The sequence below is a fragment of the Aquarana catesbeiana genome, linkage group LG01 (assembly GCF_042186555.1).
Source record: "Aquarana catesbeiana isolate 2022-GZ linkage group LG01, ASM4218655v1, whole genome shotgun sequence".
NCBI classification, from domain to species: domain Eukaryota; kingdom Metazoa; phylum Chordata; class Amphibia; order Anura; family Ranidae; genus Aquarana; species Aquarana catesbeiana.
This window is the reverse complement of record NC_133324.1, coordinates 810,057,532-810,076,933: the sequence shown is the minus strand read 5'-3', so window position 1 is coordinate 810,076,933 and position 19,402 is coordinate 810,057,532. Positions and strand designations below refer to the sequence as shown.

The 19,402-nt window shown below is 40.0% G+C and overlaps 1 protein-coding gene across 2 annotated transcripts in view; it reads left to right on the top strand.

The window, feature by feature from the left end:
• The window catches only part of SLC7A2 (solute carrier family 7 member 2), a 181,867-nt gene that overhangs the window by 24,197 nt on the left and 138,268 nt on the right, over positions 1 to 19,402 (top strand). The gene's annotated exons all lie outside the window — the stretch shown is intronic.

Here is a 19,402-nt window from a genome sequence, read left to right as displayed (position 1 = left end):
TGCTGACCTCATTACTTCAATATTTTGAATCACAGACCTTAACTAAGTATGCAGACCAGACAAGTCAGACAAAAGTAATTAATAACCATACTTGTTCTGGGTAAGGGACTCAAAGAAAGCCAGCCACCTGCATTTTTAGAAGGAAAGGTGAGCCTGGCTTTACAACATGAGGGCAGAGGGCCCTGCTCATATAAAGTAGCTCTTTAATTTGCCCGTATTATCAAATCCCTACAGTAACCAGTCAGAGTGTTCAGAAGTCGTTGCTAGCTCTGCAAAATAATCTGACATTGCTTGCTATTGATTTATGCTTTGCAGCTGTACACAGAGGTCATAAAGACAGCAATATGAATTTGGATGGTACTCAAAACTGGTTACCCAGGCAAGTCAGATTATGTGAACTAAGATCCAGCCACATATTTAAGCTACTGATAATACAAATAGGTTAACATAAACATGATATTTGACCAAAGCACTATTGCACTTATTATTATTATCATTAATATTTTTATCATAATGTTATTATGTACATCTTTTTTCTCAATGGGAACAAAAGCCAATTTATTGTGAATTTACCGTGTTATATCATGGATTTAAATAGAGGTGTGAAATTTTGTTATGGGTATGAGATCCCCTTTAAGACCAAAAAAGTTCCTGAGAAGGTTAATAACTTTGCCCTCAAACCCCTTCCAGGTCACATTCCCTATGCATACCCTCTTCAAATTATTCCAATAATATAGAAAAACACACTAGTACCTTCACTTCAAAGGAATCTTTCATGTTACTGCTTTATTCTCTGATGGATTGGAAACTAGTTCACCTTCTGTATTACTCTACTCTAATTGACAGTAAGCTTTTCCATTTCCTGTATATTTCCTTTGTGATCTAATAATTTGTAAGCTATACCCTAATAGAGTGTATGCTCTGCAACTTTCTGTATTCCTCCTGTATGTTCTAATAGAGCGCAATTTCTTCCACCTTCCATAAGGCTTCTATATGTCCTAATAGAATGTGAACTCTTCCACCTTCTGTAACACTTACTTATGCTTTGATATTAAGCTGGTCCACCTGTACTATTTACCTCCTACTGGTACCAAGCTATATTTTAAGATGGTTTTAAAAAGTTAATAACTACTCAGTCTCTCTCTATTTGCAATATTTGCAGTATGAAAATCAAAAAAATGTTAATATGAAAATAAAGGCGGTAATGGTCTAACCAGAGTAAGGAATCAAAAATTAAGCTTATTTTGGTCTATATAACTTATGCCGTTACAATTTGGATGAAAACATATGGATAAAATCAGTATAGTGAAAGATTTGGGCTGTGGCCTGTGTTGTAAGCCATTCTAGGTCCAGCAAAAAATCAGGGTGCTGGGGGCAGGTAAGAAGAGTGCTGCTGGAGTTGTAATAAGGGCACTTTACCAGAGGTTGCTGGAGGCAGCAAGAGTAGCAGTATAGGGAGGTGCTGGAGGCATATGGGTGATGCAGTATGGCCATGTATGGAGGGGAGGCAGGTCATTTCAGGGAATTGGATGTGGACTAGGAAAGCAAAACAGACAGAGGAATCAGCCAGCACATTTGGCCACTGAAGGCAAAAAATTAACGCAACACAAAGAAGTGCAGAAGGGGCATGAGTGGAGCAGTATTGGGAAAAGGCTGGAGGTGGATCAGAGGAACAGTATAAGATGGCCCACAAGGTGCCCCAGTCACCCCCTACTACCAACTCTTAGTTGGTACCAATCCTTTTGAACTACTCTTCTCCACACTCACTGCTTCAGCGGTTCCTATTAAACTGACTGTGATATAGTGGCGATGTGTTGATCGCTGGTTAATCACACTGCTCTCCTTCTCTTTCAGCTTAAATCCAGTTTGCCCCTTCCCACACACAGATATTTAAAATCCCAAGGATACATACCTTAATTTTAGTAGTCTGCAACATAGCCATATAGGCTTTTCTACATCCTTGTTGACATTGGATGGTCCTTTCTGCTGCATAGACCTACACTGACATTACAAGTGGCAGTCTATGCCAGTTCAATTATGAGCCCAGGCTCTGTGTTGACGCACCCCAGGAGGTGTGTCATTGACATCCCTAGCTTGCAGAAAGTGGATAGAAATTGGGCATCATTCACCCAGAAGAGCTGGCCTGCATGATCAGAAGAGTGCAGCACGGGCGTATGGAGAGGGTGAGTAGAGGATTGGGATTTTTTTAACATGGGAATGGAGGGATTAAAAATAGTCCACATAACTGAGAGTGGAAAACAAAACAGATCCATCAGATAGAGTTTAACCTTATTAAATGTTTTCCCCTTGCTTTACTTGTCCTTTTCTATTCCAGTGAAGCAGCAATGGTAATGTAGGCAGTTTTTTTTTAATCCCAAGGGATCTATTAATCATGCTTACTGAAAAGCATAGCAGTGAAGAAATATTGTCACACTGGGGTTGCCATAAAAATATGGATGACATCTGCCTCTGTATTCAGGGTATGCTGATCCTCATTGTCCTGCCTCTCGCTTCCAACTGGTCTCTCATAGTAAAAGTATTTTGCCTCTTTATTCATAATGCATATTGATCATTACTGATTGCCTGTGCTTTCAATTGACTTTTACAAGGTGATTTACAAAATTCCACATTTCTTGCTATGCTTCATTCATTTCTGTACATTTTGCACTAAACCTCTAATTATGTAGAAGTAACTTTAGGAAAAAAACACAGGATACAGCTTTTTGTGGGGCACTTCTTGTAAATGGCCTATCCACCAAATTTTAATGGGGTGCAGCATGCAAACTAGCAAACACTTTGCTAACTTAATAGAATCATTCAGTTTAATAACTTTTTCTACTTATCAATTGGGGGCCACTTGGTGGCTGTGAAATGGTTCCCCTTCCACCAATCTATAAAGAAAGCCAAACTACTAAAACAACTTCCATTCTTACAACATAAAGGAAAGTATAGTGTAGTCCATTTGCCCAGTGGTGTTCCTTCAGAAAACTGCTTCCATCAGTTGCACTAATACTTATATTGAACATTGGGTATTTTATTGGCATCGTTTTTACAATATCTTGTAATAAAAATTATACTTATAGTCAAGAGTGTAAACTCAAAGCAAATATGTTGTTGCATTCTCACTTTTTATGGATATTAAGTTGTAAACTTGTTAGTTAAAACAGTTTAAATTGGTCCATATGGGTAGATTCAACCATGCATTTATTTTATGGTTAGTTTAACATGACAGTTTATCTTTGTTGGTTTTACTGTGCAATAGCAGATGGCTTGCACTTAGTGAAGTGAACCAGATAAAAAGAGCAATATCTGCTCTTAATAACAGTCAGTGTGGCACAGTGTTCCCCAGCAGTATAGGTGAACTCAAATCTCTCTATGGAGTAGCAGATGGATCATGACTGAAGTGCATTAAGAGGACATGTTGTGTACATGCACCAACCTTCTTCTATGTGACATTAAATAAGTGAGGCTTCCTCCACTTCATGCACCACTGCTTATTCTACAAGTGGAGTTAACCCTGTTGTGGTCTGATAGGCACATTACATTAATTGTGTTCAATGCCCTGTTCCTTTTGCCCAAACACAAGCTTCCCCTGCAGCATTCTGACTAATATTGGTTAGGGGCAGCTTTTACTGTCCCACAATTTGTTGTGGGCATTGCTAATAATTTGAAGTCAGTGGGATTTCTAATGGGGTTGGAAATGATGTGTGGTTCCAGAGAGCCGGGCACAGGAAATAAAGAGGGATTGATATGGAATATATTTAGGAGTGTGTGTTGTCCCAGGAAACAGAGGAGGAAAACATAAGTTAGGATTTTTTTATATGCTGTTTTTATACATATTATATACTGTATATTACATTATACAGTATATTCCTTGTGAGTATAGTACATTGGAAATCCTAAAAGATACATCTAGCTCTATGCTATTGGTCGTTCTCATCCACTTGCAGTTTCCATTGTTAGAATGAATGTTAGAAGAAGGACCTTTCAAGTGTAAAGGCTTGCAAGGTTGGATGAGTTTCTTGGAAAAGGAGACATATCAGAACTAAGGATGAGCCAAACACCCCCCGGTTTGGTTCGCACCAGAACATCCGAACAGGCAAAAAATTCAGACCAACAAACGAACACCATTAAAGTCTATGGGATACGAACATGAAAAATCAAAAGTGCTAATTTTAAAGGCTTATATGCAAGTTATTGTCATAAAAAGTGTTTGGGGACCCGGGTCCTGCCCCAGGGGACATGTATCAATGCAAAATAAAGTTTAAAAACTGCATTTTTTTCAGGAGCAGTGATTTTTTTATAATGCTTAAAGTGAAACAATAAAAGTGAAATATTCATTTAAATATTGTGCCTGGGGGGTGTCCTTAGTATGCCTGTAAAGTGGCGCAGTTTTCCCTTGTTTAGAACAGTACCACAGCAAAACGACATTTCTAAAGGAAAAAAGTAATTTAAAACTGATCACGGCTGTAATGAATTGTCGGGTCTCGGCAATATAGATAAAACTCATTGAAAAAATGGCATGGGTTCCCCCCTCAGTCCATTACCAGGCCCTTTGGGTCTGGTATGAATATTAAGGGGAACCCCAAACCAAAAATTAAAAAAAAAATTGCGTGGGGGTCTCCCCAAAATCCATACCAGGCCCTTCAGGTCTGGTATGGAAATTAAGGGGACCCCTGCGCCAAATTTTAAAAAAATGGCGTAGGGGTCCCCCCAAAATCCATACCAGACCCTTCAGTCCGGTATGGATTTTAAGGGGAACCCTGCACTAAAATTTAAGAGAAAGTGGTGTAGGGGTCCCCCCAAAATCCATACCAGACTCTTATCCGATCTGGCAGGCTGCAGGAAAAGAGGGGGGACGAGAGAGCCCCCCTCCTGAACCATACCAAGCCACATGCCCTCAACATGGGGAGGGAGCTTTGGAGTAGCCCCCCCAAAGCACCTTGTCCCCATGTTGATGGGGACAAGGGCCTCATCCCCACAACCCTTGCCCGGTGGTTGTGGGGGTATGCAGGCGGGGGGCTAATCGGAATCTCGAAGCCCCCTTTAACAAGGGGACCCCCAGATCCCGGCCCCTCCATGTGAATTGGTAAGGGGTACAAATGTCACAAAAGGAAGTGTCAAAAATAGTAAAAAAGACATGAGCCACTTAGGGACAAGTCCTTTATTAAAAGATAAAAAAAAACACAAGACATACTCTAGAATTGATTATATCTTTCTTTCACAGAATGTTTTGATAGACATATCGGAGGCCTACATAGGCTCATTTACCCTATCGGACCATGCACCAACGAAGTGTATTATAGAAGTAGGAAAATCAGTGCCTCGTGAATGGCATTAGAAAATTAATGAGACACTGCTGAAAGACCCAGAATATGAGATACAGCAAAAGAGTTGGAATCCTTTTTTGAAACTAACGACACAGGGGAAGTAACACCTCTGTGCACATAAATGTGTTATAAGAGGGATCTTGATATCTCTGGGGGTGAATAGGAAATGTCTTCTGACAGCACAGATAGATTCGCTACTTAGAGATATCTGGACATGGGAAACTACTCACAAGAGATTAGAAACCCCACAGATAGAGGAAAAGCTTGTGTCTACGTGAAGAGTTAAACTCACTACTTATAGATAAGGCAAAGGCTAAATTAACCCGATGTAGACAAACATTTTATGAATTTGGAAACAAAACAAGTAGGATTCTGGCTAATGCCCTGAGAGAGACAAGGGCACGGGTTTACATATCCCATTAAAACACAAGGTGATGTGTTAGTTGACTCTTCACAAAAGATAGCACAAGCTTTTAGGGACTACTATGCAAATCTATATCAGCTGGAGGGGCAGTACTCCCCTGCTTCGACAGACAGTAGACTGGATGATGCAGGGAGATACTTTCAAGCCTCAGGAATGCCGAGGCTACCGGAAGATATAGAGAAAGAGCTGGAGGCCCCAATAACGACTGAGGAGTTTCAGGCGGCTCTCAAGTCTCTGAAATCGGGCAAGGCCCCCGGCCTGGATGGCTACACCCTATCTTATTATAAGTTATTTTCAGAGAAATTGGCACAGAGATTTGTGACCGCCTTTAACTCATTACGAGAAGTGCAGATAATACCAGCAGAGACACTACTAGCCCACATAGCAGTCATACCTAAAGAGGGGAAAGACCCTTCTATCTGCTCTAGCTACCGCCCAATTTCCTAGCTCAATGTTGATCTAAAAATCTTTACGCAGATCATAGCAATGAGATTAATGACCCACATCCCTATGCTGATAGATCCTGATCAAGTGGGCTTTACTCCAGATAGAGAGGGTGGAGAGAATACTCAGCGGGTGCTGAGTGCTATACATCTCACCCAAACTCATCATATCCTCCTAGTGCTGTTATCCACAAATGCGGAGAAGGCATTTGATAGGGTTGACTGGAAATTTTTAAAAGCTATGATACAACATATTGGACTGGGGGCGGGGATGCAGAGCTGGTTCTTAAATCTATATTCAACAACGACGGCACGAATTAAGATCAAAGATATATTGTCAGATCCCTTCCCAATAGGAAACTGGACTCGCCAGGATTACCCATTGTCTCCTATCATTTTTGTTCTTACCTTAGAACCACTTTTGAGAATGATACGAGCCAACGGGGATATTAGAGGTATTTTAACAAAAGGCGGAGAACATAAAATTGCCGCTTATGCGGATGATTTGATGTTCTTTGTTTCTTCGCCACTAATATCCCTTCCATCCCTACTACAGGAACTGCGCACATATGGGGCACTGTCTAATTTCAAGGTGAATTATGAAAAGTCAGAAGCGATGGGGGTGGAGCTGGATACTGCTCTTCGACACCAGATCGCTTCCCAATTTGCGTTTACATGGACAAATTCTCATGTTTGTTACCTAGGAAGAAACTGTCGGGGGCCTTTGAACTTAACTTTGCCCCTATGATGCGTCAGTTTAAATTAGATATTCAGCGATGGAATAGGGAGGTTTTTACATGGTTCAGATGGATCAATATTATCAAGATGAATGTTATGCCAAGGCTGTTATACCTATTCCAGACACTACCCATAAAAATCCCCATGGGCTTTCTGAAAGATATTAGATCAGAGTTTATGAAGTTCATTTGGGCCGGAAAACCAGTGAGGTTACGTAGAAATATTCTATCGCTTCCTAAGGAGAAAGGGGGTGTGGGAGTCCCGGACCCAGTTAAATACTATGAGGCTTCTCATCTGGCACGGGTAGTGGATTGGTGTGTGTATCTAAAGAAACCATGGATCTATATGGAACAGGCAACTATTGAATTACCTTTGGAGGGGCTTGTCTGGCTTCCAGACAGGGACATTCCGCAATCTGCGAAGAGACACCCAATGGTGAGTGTGACCCTACAAACAGTTAAGAAGATCTTTAAAACCACCACTATCTCGCCAGATGGGACTCTCATGGTTCCAGTTTTGGGCACATCGACTTTTCAGCCAGGAATGATAGATCCCTGTTTTAAGGCCCTGTTACGACAGGGCATTAGTAGGCTTTTTCATTTTTCAATAGAAGGGCGAGTGATGACAAATAGAGAGATTGAAGACAATTTCTCAGCAGACCTAGATTTCCTTCGCCGGTTACATATATTCGATCTCAGTTAAGAATCCCTACTTTAATACGTGACCCCTCAACTATTGAACAGATATGTTTAAAGGGGGAATCATTGAAACACTGTCATATCTATATACCCTGCTAATTGAAATAGAGGCCCCATATGAATTGCCTTTTCTGCAATGTTGGGAAAGAGATCTGGGGGTATCTTTCTAACAGGCACAAGCACAAAAGGATAGGATTTTATTTTTCGCTCACAAAGCCTCACTGGCGAGTAGATATCAAGAAGGAGGCTATAAAATCCTTACGGGGTGGTATAGAACACCGGCAGCATTGCATCTGATATTTCCTCAAGTATCCGATGTATGCTGGAGATGTCAGGAATCAGAAGGCACCATGATACACATTTTTTGGGAATGTCCAATGTTGAGGGAATGCTGAAAGATGGGGAAAACCGTTAAAACGATTACGGGTGTGTCTCTTGGAGAGAATCCGGCAGCCTTTCTCTTGCATGACACCCCATTGTCAAATGAAAAATATAAAAACTCACTGTTAAAACATTTTCTCACTGCAGCAAAGGCTTGTATTCCAGTATTGTGGAAAGGTAATGTATCCCCAACAAGATTACAGTGGATGGCAAGGGTTTTGGAAATTCAACAATTGAAAGATCTGACTATGACACAGAAAGAACAGGAGGGAAAATATTGGATGATCTGGAATCCCTACTTTCAATATAGGGAACAGACTCTCCTATCTGTGTAATGTTGGTCAATCCTGAGATAGTTATTTGTAAAATAATAGTTAGAGACTGGGCAGTGAATATGGCTGAGGTGGGCCTTATGGGGGTGGAGGGGTGGAAGGGGGTGAGAGGTGAGGGGGAGGATTCAATGGGGTTTTTTTTTTCTTTTTTTTTCTCTCTCCTTGTTTATCTCTCTGCCTATAGAGGCAAAGAGGCAAAACCAGGACTTGTTTTTAGAAAGGAAAAATAAATTGTGCTTATTTTGTTAAGAGATTGAGCATGTAACATGATAATTAATATCTATTAGGATTAAGATAAGAAGAAAAAACAAAAGAAAAAAAAAACATATATATAACAGTGGTGTTGTGCACTATGAATCCTTATTTGATATGATTGTTTAATGTTTTGATATATGAAAAAATAAAAATAAAGAATTTCTAAAAAAAAGATAAAAGAATAAAAATGTCCCATGATGGCCATTCATCTTCTATCACACCACTGACAAGCTGAAAAAAAGAAAAAAAAACGCAACAGCTCCACCTCTTCCTCTGACATCACGATAAGCACTTTTGATTTTTCATGTTAGTGTCCCATAGATTTTAACGGTGTTCCGCGGCTTTTGAATTTGCCACGAACACCGCATATTGTTTGGTGTTCGCCCGAACGTCAGAACAACCAAAGTTCAGCCTGATCCTATGCTTGGGCCGAACCGTTCGCCCATCCCTATTCAGAAAAACTGAGAGGACATATTGTAGTGTTTAATTGGAAGGCAGGATGGAGCAGTTCTACCACATTTGACTGGTGAAAATCATCTATACACCAGTTGCATTGATGTAGTGGTGTGACTCCTGTTCCCAGAAAAATGTGGCTTATGAGCTTGTTACAGCCTGTTTTAAATTATTATTAAACTATTAAATACTTTAAATTTGACCTTTCCCCACATTCCACTCTTAGTAAACATGAAAGCTTTAATAAAATGTTTGTATTACAAGCAATAATGTTACATAAAAGTACCTACCTCTTCCTTTTAGTTTGCTCTTGGTCTCAAAGGTTCTCCTGCTGTGGGTTGGAATCCCATGCCATTATTTTAAAAACAAATGTCATTGGAGGCCACTTCTTTATTCTGTACCAGCCCACTTATGATGTTTGTGACAAACCTCGCACATGCTGTGGCACGGTTTGTTATTGTTAATACCTGACACTCATGTTGCCTAAGCCATGGCAATTGACCTGGACATTTTATAGATAGGCAACTCCTATCCTCATATTGATTAGTGGTTCCAAATTAATAATAACTACCACAGTAGGGAAAAGACACAAAAGATACACTCCGCATCTTTCCAAATAACTGTTCTGCTTTATTATGATGCAATTGAAGGTTTTTATACACATGATTACCTAGGTATCACATTAATATTACAATTGTACGTTTATGGTTACAAGGGGCGTAACATAGGCAGACTAATTCTAATCAGGACTCGAAAAAATGCAAACATGTAATGAAAACATTATTAGTACCATGTGCACAGTGAGGGCAGTGTGCAATACATACAAAATAAAATACAGTTATATACAGAACTTACAATTTTCCTTTACACAATGTATAAACAATAATAAGGCAAAAGATCTCCCAAGGTTTTGAGGGTTCTTGCAGTTTGGATGCAAGATCTCCCTGGATGGCACTGATGATGTAGGCTTCTCAGGGGCTATGTTTGTGACCCTGGCTACGTCATCAGTGCTTTAATGTACCAGGAAGTGCCAACACATCAAAGGTAGGTAACAGTAAAAATCTCATATTTAACAAATAATTGGAGGAAAAGTCCTCTTTAAGGACAATGGCTATCACTGTGAGTAAGAGGATATTTGCTGCAAGCTATTTGTTTTGACTGGACAATGAACATACTGGGGTTGATTTACTAAAGGATGAGCAGGTTTATTTTGCAAAGTAAATTCTCCCTTATCTTAATGAATTAGATAAAGCTAAGTGAAAATTCGCTTTGCAAATAATACCTAATCTTAATACCTAATCTTGTTTACATAAAATTTAAAAAGCTGCATTTTCTTGCACATGATTAGACTGAAGTCGATATAGCTTCACCTAATTCTGTACGCTAAGTAAAAAGTCCCTTTGTTTAAGTCAATGTGCCCCTGGTAAATCAACCTCTATCAACCTTCTAGTGAGAAGTATGTTGACCCTTTGGCACCTACATTGTCACAAATTAGGCTCTAAGGTCCGCAAACATAAGCAATTATTCCTCACCCAAGCTATTAATATAATGATTGCAATTCCTAACTTTGGTGGCCATTTTGTTGGGGGCTTGGTAGGAAGAAGTGCATCAGTCTGTAGGTGGACAACAGCCGACAGCGATAGCATACAAGTTGTCAATTCCCTTCATCAGTGTTTGTTATTCAGGAACACAGTTTAATATTTGCACATTGGCTACATACATTCCATTGAAAGCAAAGCTTTTGGGTCAAGTGTTACATTTAAAGTGGTATTAAGGGGGTGTTTGAAAAAAATAAAAATAACAAACGTTATACTTACCTGCTCTGTGCAGTGGTTTTGCACAGAGCAGCTCTGGTCCTCCTCTTCTCGGGTTCCCCGCCAGCGCTCCTGGCCCCTTCCTCCTGCCAAGTGCCCTGTAGAACAAGCAGCTTGCTATGGGGGCACTCGAGCATGGGCAGTCCCGAGCTTCTGCTCTGCGTGTCCACTCACACACAGAGCTATGGCTCAGCCCTGCACCCTCTCTCTTCAGGCACAGAGACTGACAGTTTGGGCTAGTGTACAGTGCAGGGATCAATTTGCTCTGTTCACCACCCCACCCATCTATTCACAAAAGCCTTGTTTTCTTTCCACAGGAAACAAAGGGTTCTGTAAATGGATGGGGAGAGCTGGGTTGGGTAAAAGCCTAAAACTCCCCTTATTTACTCACAGCATGTCTTGTAGTCTGTAAAAATTATGCAAGACTTTTGTAAATGGATGAAGGAAGAGCAAGGGGAAAGTGAAAAAATCGATTCCCACAATGGACACTAACTGGGACTGTCAGTCCCTGTGCCCGAAGCTCACAGCTGACAGTATTTTCCTGCATTAATAAAATTGGCATCCCCGGCCACCATCCGGACATCGATTAAAAGCATTAGAGATAACTTATGTGGACCAAACAAAACTTTTTTCCTGGAGTTCCACTTTAACTATCTGTGTTGGAGATGAGGAAAAAATTATCAATGCTGGAATACCTCTGTGCGAGCTCATAACAGAGATGGGAGTTCTGCGAATTTAGGAAGTGGAACTATTGAACTGGCAGATGTCCAGCGTAATAAGCCAAGGGCTTTAATTGGCAAAGACCAATCCATGAGCCTCCTTTCTCACTGCACTACTGTGTGAACAGATGTCTCTGTTTAAATGGTTTGGGAAGCAGCAGTGTGGAGAGATTGAGTCATCTGTATATACAAATGACATATTAACAAAGTGCTGTAAAGGTATCAGTAGATGAACAGAGCAAAACAGAGAATGCTGCTCTAAAGCCTGCTATTTTAAAGGGACTGCTATGTCAGTCTTGGGTTTTGTAAAGGTAACCAAGAAAGACACAGAGCACAGATTTACAGTTGTAACCTACAAGTCGCATGTTGTATGATTTATTCATTTATCTTGTTTTAAACCAGTTTAAATAATTTATTAAAATTGTAGCTAATCCTCTCTTCAACCACATCCCACCCGACCTATAGGAGAATAACGGCCGGGCGGTGGTTTCATTATCCTGACTGGGCATCATATGATGTCCAGCAGGACAAGCCACTTGCGCTCGCCCCCAGTAGTGCAGTGTGTCACTCTGACATACCGCATCTCTGATCTCGGTAAAGAGCCTATGATGTAGGCTCTTTACCATGTGATCAGCTGTGTCCAGTCACAGCTGATCACATTGTAACCAGGAAGTGCCTGTTATCGGCTTTACCTCTATTCGCTCTGATAGGGCATGAGTAGAGGAGAGCCAATCAGCGGCTCTCCTGACGGGGAGGGGGGGGTCTGCGCTGATAATCAGCGCATTTATTATCAGTGCAGACCCATCAACGGTACCCACAAGGATGCCCACAAGTGCCCACCTAGAGTGTCAGTGGAGGAGAAAAATGACTTATTTACAAAATTTTATAACAGAAACCAAGAAAAACTTTTTTAAAAATATTTTTAGTCCTTTTTTTTGTTTTGTTTTTTTTACCAAAAAATTAAAACCCCGGTGATGATTAAATACCACCAAAAGAAAGCTCTATTTGTGGGGAAAAAAATGATAAAAATGCCATATGGGTACAGTGTTGCACGACCACGCCATTGTCATTCAAAGTGTGAAAGCGCTGAAAGCTGAAAATTGGCCTGGGCAGGAAGGGGGTGAAAGTGTTGAAGCGGTTAAAATGCATTTTCTAAAAGTTGAGAACCTTAGGTCTCAAGCACACTGCTGCTCCTAAACTGACATTTTTGGGGCTCCCCAATAGAACATTACCCCATTCACTTAGCGGGTCTTCTAATATTACCTCTGAGCTTCAGCTGCCTAGATGAAGTTAAGAACCGTCATAGACTCAAATATGGGGTATGATTTACTAAATTGAGAGTGCAAAATCTGGTGCATCTCTGCATAGAAATGAATCAACTTCAATTATTTTTTTTTTGGCAAAATTTAATTGAACCAGCTAATTTTATAAGCTGATTGGCTACTGTGAACAGCTGCACCAGACTGTGCACTCTCCAATTTTAGTAAATCAACCCCATGTTGTCAGTTGGTACATTAAAATTACATAGTCTCACAGACAAAAACAAAACACACACGCACACTAATATTATTATTATTATTATTATACAGGATTTATATAGCGCCAACGGTTTGCATAGCGCTTTACAACATGAGGGCAGACAGTACACTTACAATACAAATCAATACAGGAGGGATCAGAGGGCCCTGCTCGGGAGGGTCAAGTGGAAACAAAAAGGTAATAACTGTGGGGGATGAGCTGATGGAAAAAATGAAAATCCAGTTGTTAGGTTAGGTTAGGCTTCTCTGAAGAGAAGGCTTTTCAGGGATCGTCTAAAAGCTAATAGAGTAGGAGATAATAGAAAACCACCATTTACACCATCTCATACCCACAGTTGTTCCAGAGGAAGGCAGAAAAAAACCCTATAAAGCATAATGCAATTTGCTTCGACAGGTGGGAAAGAATCCTTCCTGATTTCCCAAGAGGCAGTCAGATATTTCCTGGATCAACTCTACATATAAATATTAGTATCTAGTTATATTTTGTGCATTTAGGAGAGAATCCAGGCTTTTTTTAAACAATCTACTAAGCTGGCCAGAACCAGCTCTTGAGGGAGTCCTTGTCCACTGTGGTGACCTTAAGGTGAATAACTCTTTACTATATGGACCACAAATCCAGTTCAGCTAATCTTTCTTCATAGCTGAACTCCTACATGCCTCGTATCAGTTTAGTTGCCCTTCTCTGCGCTTTCTCTAGTTCCCTGATATCCTTATTGTGAACTGGTGCCCAAAACTGAACAGTATATTCTAGATGAGGTCTTACTAATGATTTGTACAGGGGCAAAATTATATCTCTCTCTCTGCTGTCCATACCTCTCTTAATACAAGAAAGCATTTTGCTTGTTTTGGAAACCGCAGCTTGGCATTGCATGCTATTATTAAGCTTATGATCTGCCAGAACACCCAGATCCTTCTCCACCAATGATTCCCCCAGATGTACTCCTCCTAGTATGTATGATGGGTGCACATTTTTTAGCCCCTAAGTGCATAACTTTACATTTATCAACAATAAATCTCATTTGCCACACAGTTTCCCAATTTAACAGTGCATTAAGGTCAGCTTGTAAATTGGAGAAGTTCTGTAAGGATGTTATTCCACTGCATAGCTTGGTGTCATCTGCAGACAATAAGGAGATGTTTATGCAGAAGTTAAATTGTACTTTTAATCCCAGACCCTATATAATTTATAAATATATTAAAAAGTAAGGGACCCAACATTGAACCTTGGGGTACCTTGGGGTACACCACTAATAACCTTAGACCATTTAGAGTAAGAATCATTAGCCGCTACTCTCTGAATACGGTCTTTTAGCCCGTTTTCTATACATTTACTAACTGATTTTTTCAGGTGTAGACTTTCCCTTACACATTGGCCGTGTGTGGGGAACTGTGTCAAACGCTTTTGCAAAATCCAAGTATCCCAAGTCCACAGCCACACCTTTGTCCGCGTTTTTGCTTATCTCCTCATAAAAAGAAATCAGGTTTGTTTGACAAATTCTGTCTTTCATGAATCCATGCTGTCTATTGCGTAAAATGTTTTTTTTCCAGCAAGAACTCATCTATGTGGTCTTTTATTAAACTCTCCAGTAGCTTCCCAACTATAGAAGTTAAACAAAAAGTTTTTACATACTTGTTAAAGACTTTAAACCCTTTTTAACCACTTCAAGACCGCCGCACGACGATGTACGTCCAAACTTTGAATGGGGATATCGTTGTTATGGCAGCAGCTAGCTGCCATAACCCCGGTATCCCCGTTTTCGTGCGGCGGCCGGCTGTCAGATAAAAGTGGTCCCTGGGGCGGATTCGCCGCGAGATCACTTTTATCGGTGGTGGGAGAGGGCCCCCCCTCCCGCCGCGATCCAGTGCCCTCCGCCGCTACCGACGATCGTGTCCTATCCTGTGGTGTGTCTGGAGACAAGTGAGGCCAAGATGGCACTCACTCGTCTCCAATACACTGCTGGGCGGAAGCGACATCAATACGTCACTTCCGTCCACGCCTCTTAAAGGCACATTTTTTCAAATGTCATTTTTCTAAATGACTTTTTTTTTTTTTTATTGCATTTTAGTGTAAATATGAGATCTGAGGTCTTTTTGACCCCAGATCTCATATTTAAGAGGGCCTGCCATGCTTTTTTCTATTACAAGGGATGTTTACATTCCTTGTAATAGGAATAAAAGTGACACCATTTTTTTTTTAAACAGTGTAAAAATAAATAAAATATTGTAAAATAAATAATAAAAATAAAAAAAAAATTTTTTAAAACCCCCCCTGTCCCGACGAGCTCGCGCGCAGAAGCGAACGCATAACCAAGTAGCGTCCGCATATGAAAACGGTGGTCAAACCACACATGTGAGGTATCGCCACGACCGGTAGAGCGAGAGCAATAATTCTAGTCCTAGATCTCCTCTGTACCGCAAAATATGCAACCTGTAGAATTTTTTAAACGTCGCCTATGGAAATTTTTGAGGGTAAAAGTTTGACGCCATTCCACGAGCGGGCGCAATTTTCAAGCGTGACATGTTGGGTATCAATTTACTTGGCGTAACATTATATTTCACAATATTAAAAAAAAATTGGGCTAACTTTACTGTTGTCTTATTTTTTTATTCAAAAAAGTGAATTTTTTCCAAAAAAAGTGCGCTTTTAAGACCGCTGAGCAAATACGGTGCAAAAAAAAGTATTGCAATGACCGCCATTATATTCTCTAGGGTGTTAGAAGAAAAACCATATACAATGTTTGGGGGTTCTAAGTAATTTTCTAGCAGAAAAACCTGTTTTAAACAGGTAAACACCTAAAATCCAAAACGAGGCTGGTCCTTAAGTGGTTAAATATAGGCACCACATAGGCCTTACGCCAATCCAGTGGTAACATGCCAGTCATCAAAAAGTCCCTAAAAATAAGAATAAGAAACAATGGCTTTGACTTGACAGAGCTATGAACCTGAAATGTGAAATGTGGACTTGTTTTAGGTTTACCACATCTGCATATGTCTCCAGGGATATGTTGTCAAAAATGTAATCGGCAAAAAAAGTTATCATGCAATATTGGTGGGGTAACTCAATCATTTTCCTGTATGATCATTAGAGATGTGAATTCTATGGTATGTGCAAGTTGCATGAAAGCTGAAATCTCATTTACCTGACCACTATAACATCAGTACCTATTCAGTGTCCCCTGTAGTATGAAAAGTGTTGTAATCTGGTCCCTTCAAACGAGCATGATAGTAATCTTCTCATTTCCACTTATTAGACATGGGAAACGGTTGTGGAACTTTCTGTTACACTTCTGCTTGTACTGTGTTAATGTAGTTTACATTAATCATGTTCTGGCAAATCTCCTGACATAAACCATGTAACCTGCATCTGTTTTAGTCTTCTGTTTGGGATTTAGATTCTTTAGTACTTTAGATAGAATGAAGTTCTATCTCTCTACTGAGATGCAATTTCACGTTACATCCTTTTTCGTGTTCTAGATTTCATGCTGAAGATACAAGTTACAGATGCATTTTGTCTGATGATCACAGCTGTTTAACTGCAATGTGTTTTATTAATTTATATTTTGTGTTTGTCTACAGCCTTGGCATATTTTTATGCTCAGTTTTGTCTGAAATGTCTTTGGTTTTCCATTAAGTGATAAGGTTACTGAGAATAGGGTGACATATGACATTCTGTTAAGGCTCTTTCCACTGAAAACAGATTCCTCCATTTTGAGTGAAAGGGCACACTCAGTTCCTTACTGGATTATGCAGTCTGTTTGATAGCCCAATGGAATGATTTTCCCCCATCCCTTATCCTATTCCTGTGACAACCTGAGAGATCTACTAGTCAGCTAAATTCCTTATCACAAGCCCTTTTCCATATAATATTGTGAAGAACCATTAGCTTGAAACCAGAATCCTAGATGGCAGGGATGATTTCACATTGTGGTAATATGTGGTGGGTCTAGATTCTTTGATGGATTTGCAATATTCTTTTAAATATTTAATATTTATAAAAATCAACATTAACATAGAAAATATTTGTTTCAACTTGTGTGATTCGTAACTGTTAGTTACAGCACTGTGTGCCAAGAGCATTAATATACCTGGCAATTATGGGGATGATGTTATTGAAAAGGGAATGAGAAGTATTTGAATAGGCAAATCCTTTCTAATCAACTTAGAGGACAGAGACTAAGGGATGCCTAGACTATCCCTATTTAGAAGTCTTTTTTTGTTTGCTCAGCAAATGTATTAGTATTATTTGCTACCATGGCTTAAACTTTATTTTAAAACTGCTATCAGCTAAAATCCATTATAGCTACCACTGGCCTCCACATACTTTTGCTTATTATCACCTGCAGGTAATTCAGACTTCCCATCCATCTGATCGGGGTTCCAGAATTCAGTAACAAAAGTTTGTAACTTCAGAGTATCAAACGCTTTTATTTTTTTTGAACCTCTTGAGATATACCAGAGATATTTTTTTTGTTTCCAAGAGGTATAGACTCATCAGTGTACTACCTTAACTTACCATCTGTGGCTTTGGCTGATTCAGCGCCCACTTTCTATGTGGAAAAACATCTCCAAAAGTTCCAGAGAAAAATGAGTAGTCACTCTCATGTACTCCCATGTTGCCAACAATCTACTCTCTGATAGAGGCTTTTACAAGATTGCTTAGAAATAAATTTCCCAACATCTTAAACCTACACTGCATTTTGATAAAAAAATCCCTTTGTAATTTTTACAATTTGCTTAAGAAAGATCTACCAAAAAGTGTAATGCCTTTCTAGCACTTACACCACCAATGCTCGATGTCTGCAGGAGCTCTCCTGACAGAAACATCTTCAGCATCAAGCATACTTCCCAATGTGTAGGATACTTGGCCCTCCTCTGGGTGCTGTGGTTCCTTTCTTTGGCCTCTATGTCACCACTTTTCTGTATTGATAGAGGGGTTGAAGGAAGGAACCACGACCCGCAGAGGGAGACCGGGCATCTTACACTCCCGGAAGTATCGAATGCTGAAGATATTTCAGCTAGTGGAACTCCTGATAATAGGGGATATTGGCAGCAATAGCCTCAGGAGGTAAGTATTAACCCTTTATTTTTATAGATCAAAGTGATCAAATCAGTTAGTTTTTCAAATAAAACACACAAGGTACCAATAAAGTCACATGTGACTCCCAGCTGTCCATTCTTTCCATGTGAAGCACATCTTTTGCCCTAAGGCTCGGGCCTTTGGCTTCAGGCTGAACATTTCATTGAGTGTAGGTTCTCTAAGGAAAAAATTAAGCTATTACTACTACAGGTTCCATTTGCAGTTATACAAATATGTTTACATTTCATCTACCATTAAGCAAATGAAATTTAAAAATTAATCAACTGTGTTAATAGAAACACCAGTAAATTATTGTTAACCATGGTCTTTTTACACCACTCAATCCAATTTATGAATGCTGAAATATTATTTGGAATAGTTGCTTCAAATTTGAGCTCATCTACACAGCAAAGTGAAGGGTAGTAGGCAGGGCTTTTTTTCAGGGGGAACTTGGTGGAACTCACTTCCACCACCTCTGGCTCAGACCCTTTGGTGCCTGCTCACCACAATCACTTGCAAACACAGAAGTCCGGTTTCTGTGTTTACAAGTGACAGCTCTGCGCTCTGTGTGTAACCCCCATGAACTCTGCACTCTGTATGTAATGCAATCCTGGTATTTAATGCCCCTTTAAGACCCTTTTACTGTTTGTGAAATATAACCACACCCACTATTTGATGTTATTTGGAGGAGGTGTGTGGGGGGAGGGATTTTGGGGGGTCGTGGTTGAGTTCCAGCACCTATTGTTTGAGAAAAAAAGCCCTGGTAGTAGGGATTCAGCAGTATTGGCATGCCATTTCCCTGTTGAGCAATCTACAGCTGATAATACAACACTATGGCTGGATGAGCTACAAGACTTTGTTTATGAGTATCTCATCTGAGCTGTGATGTGAGCCATGTGCTGTCAGTCATTAAATCCCATAGTAGGAAACAGGGATAGTGGCGGAAAAGGGTGACAAAGCTTCAGTAATTTAACTGCAGAGCAAACAGCATTGTTGCCCTATTGAGGAAATTAGGACAGTACAGGTTCTGCTGGCAGGATCGCCAAGTGCAAGACAAAAGCAAACAGTATACTCTAATACTATAGACAGTATGCATAATATATCTGATTTAAAATTGTGTCCATAGTTCTACGTTTAATGTGGGATCCTAGGAACTTATAGGTACCATGCGGTTGATTTACTAAAGGCAAATCCACTTTG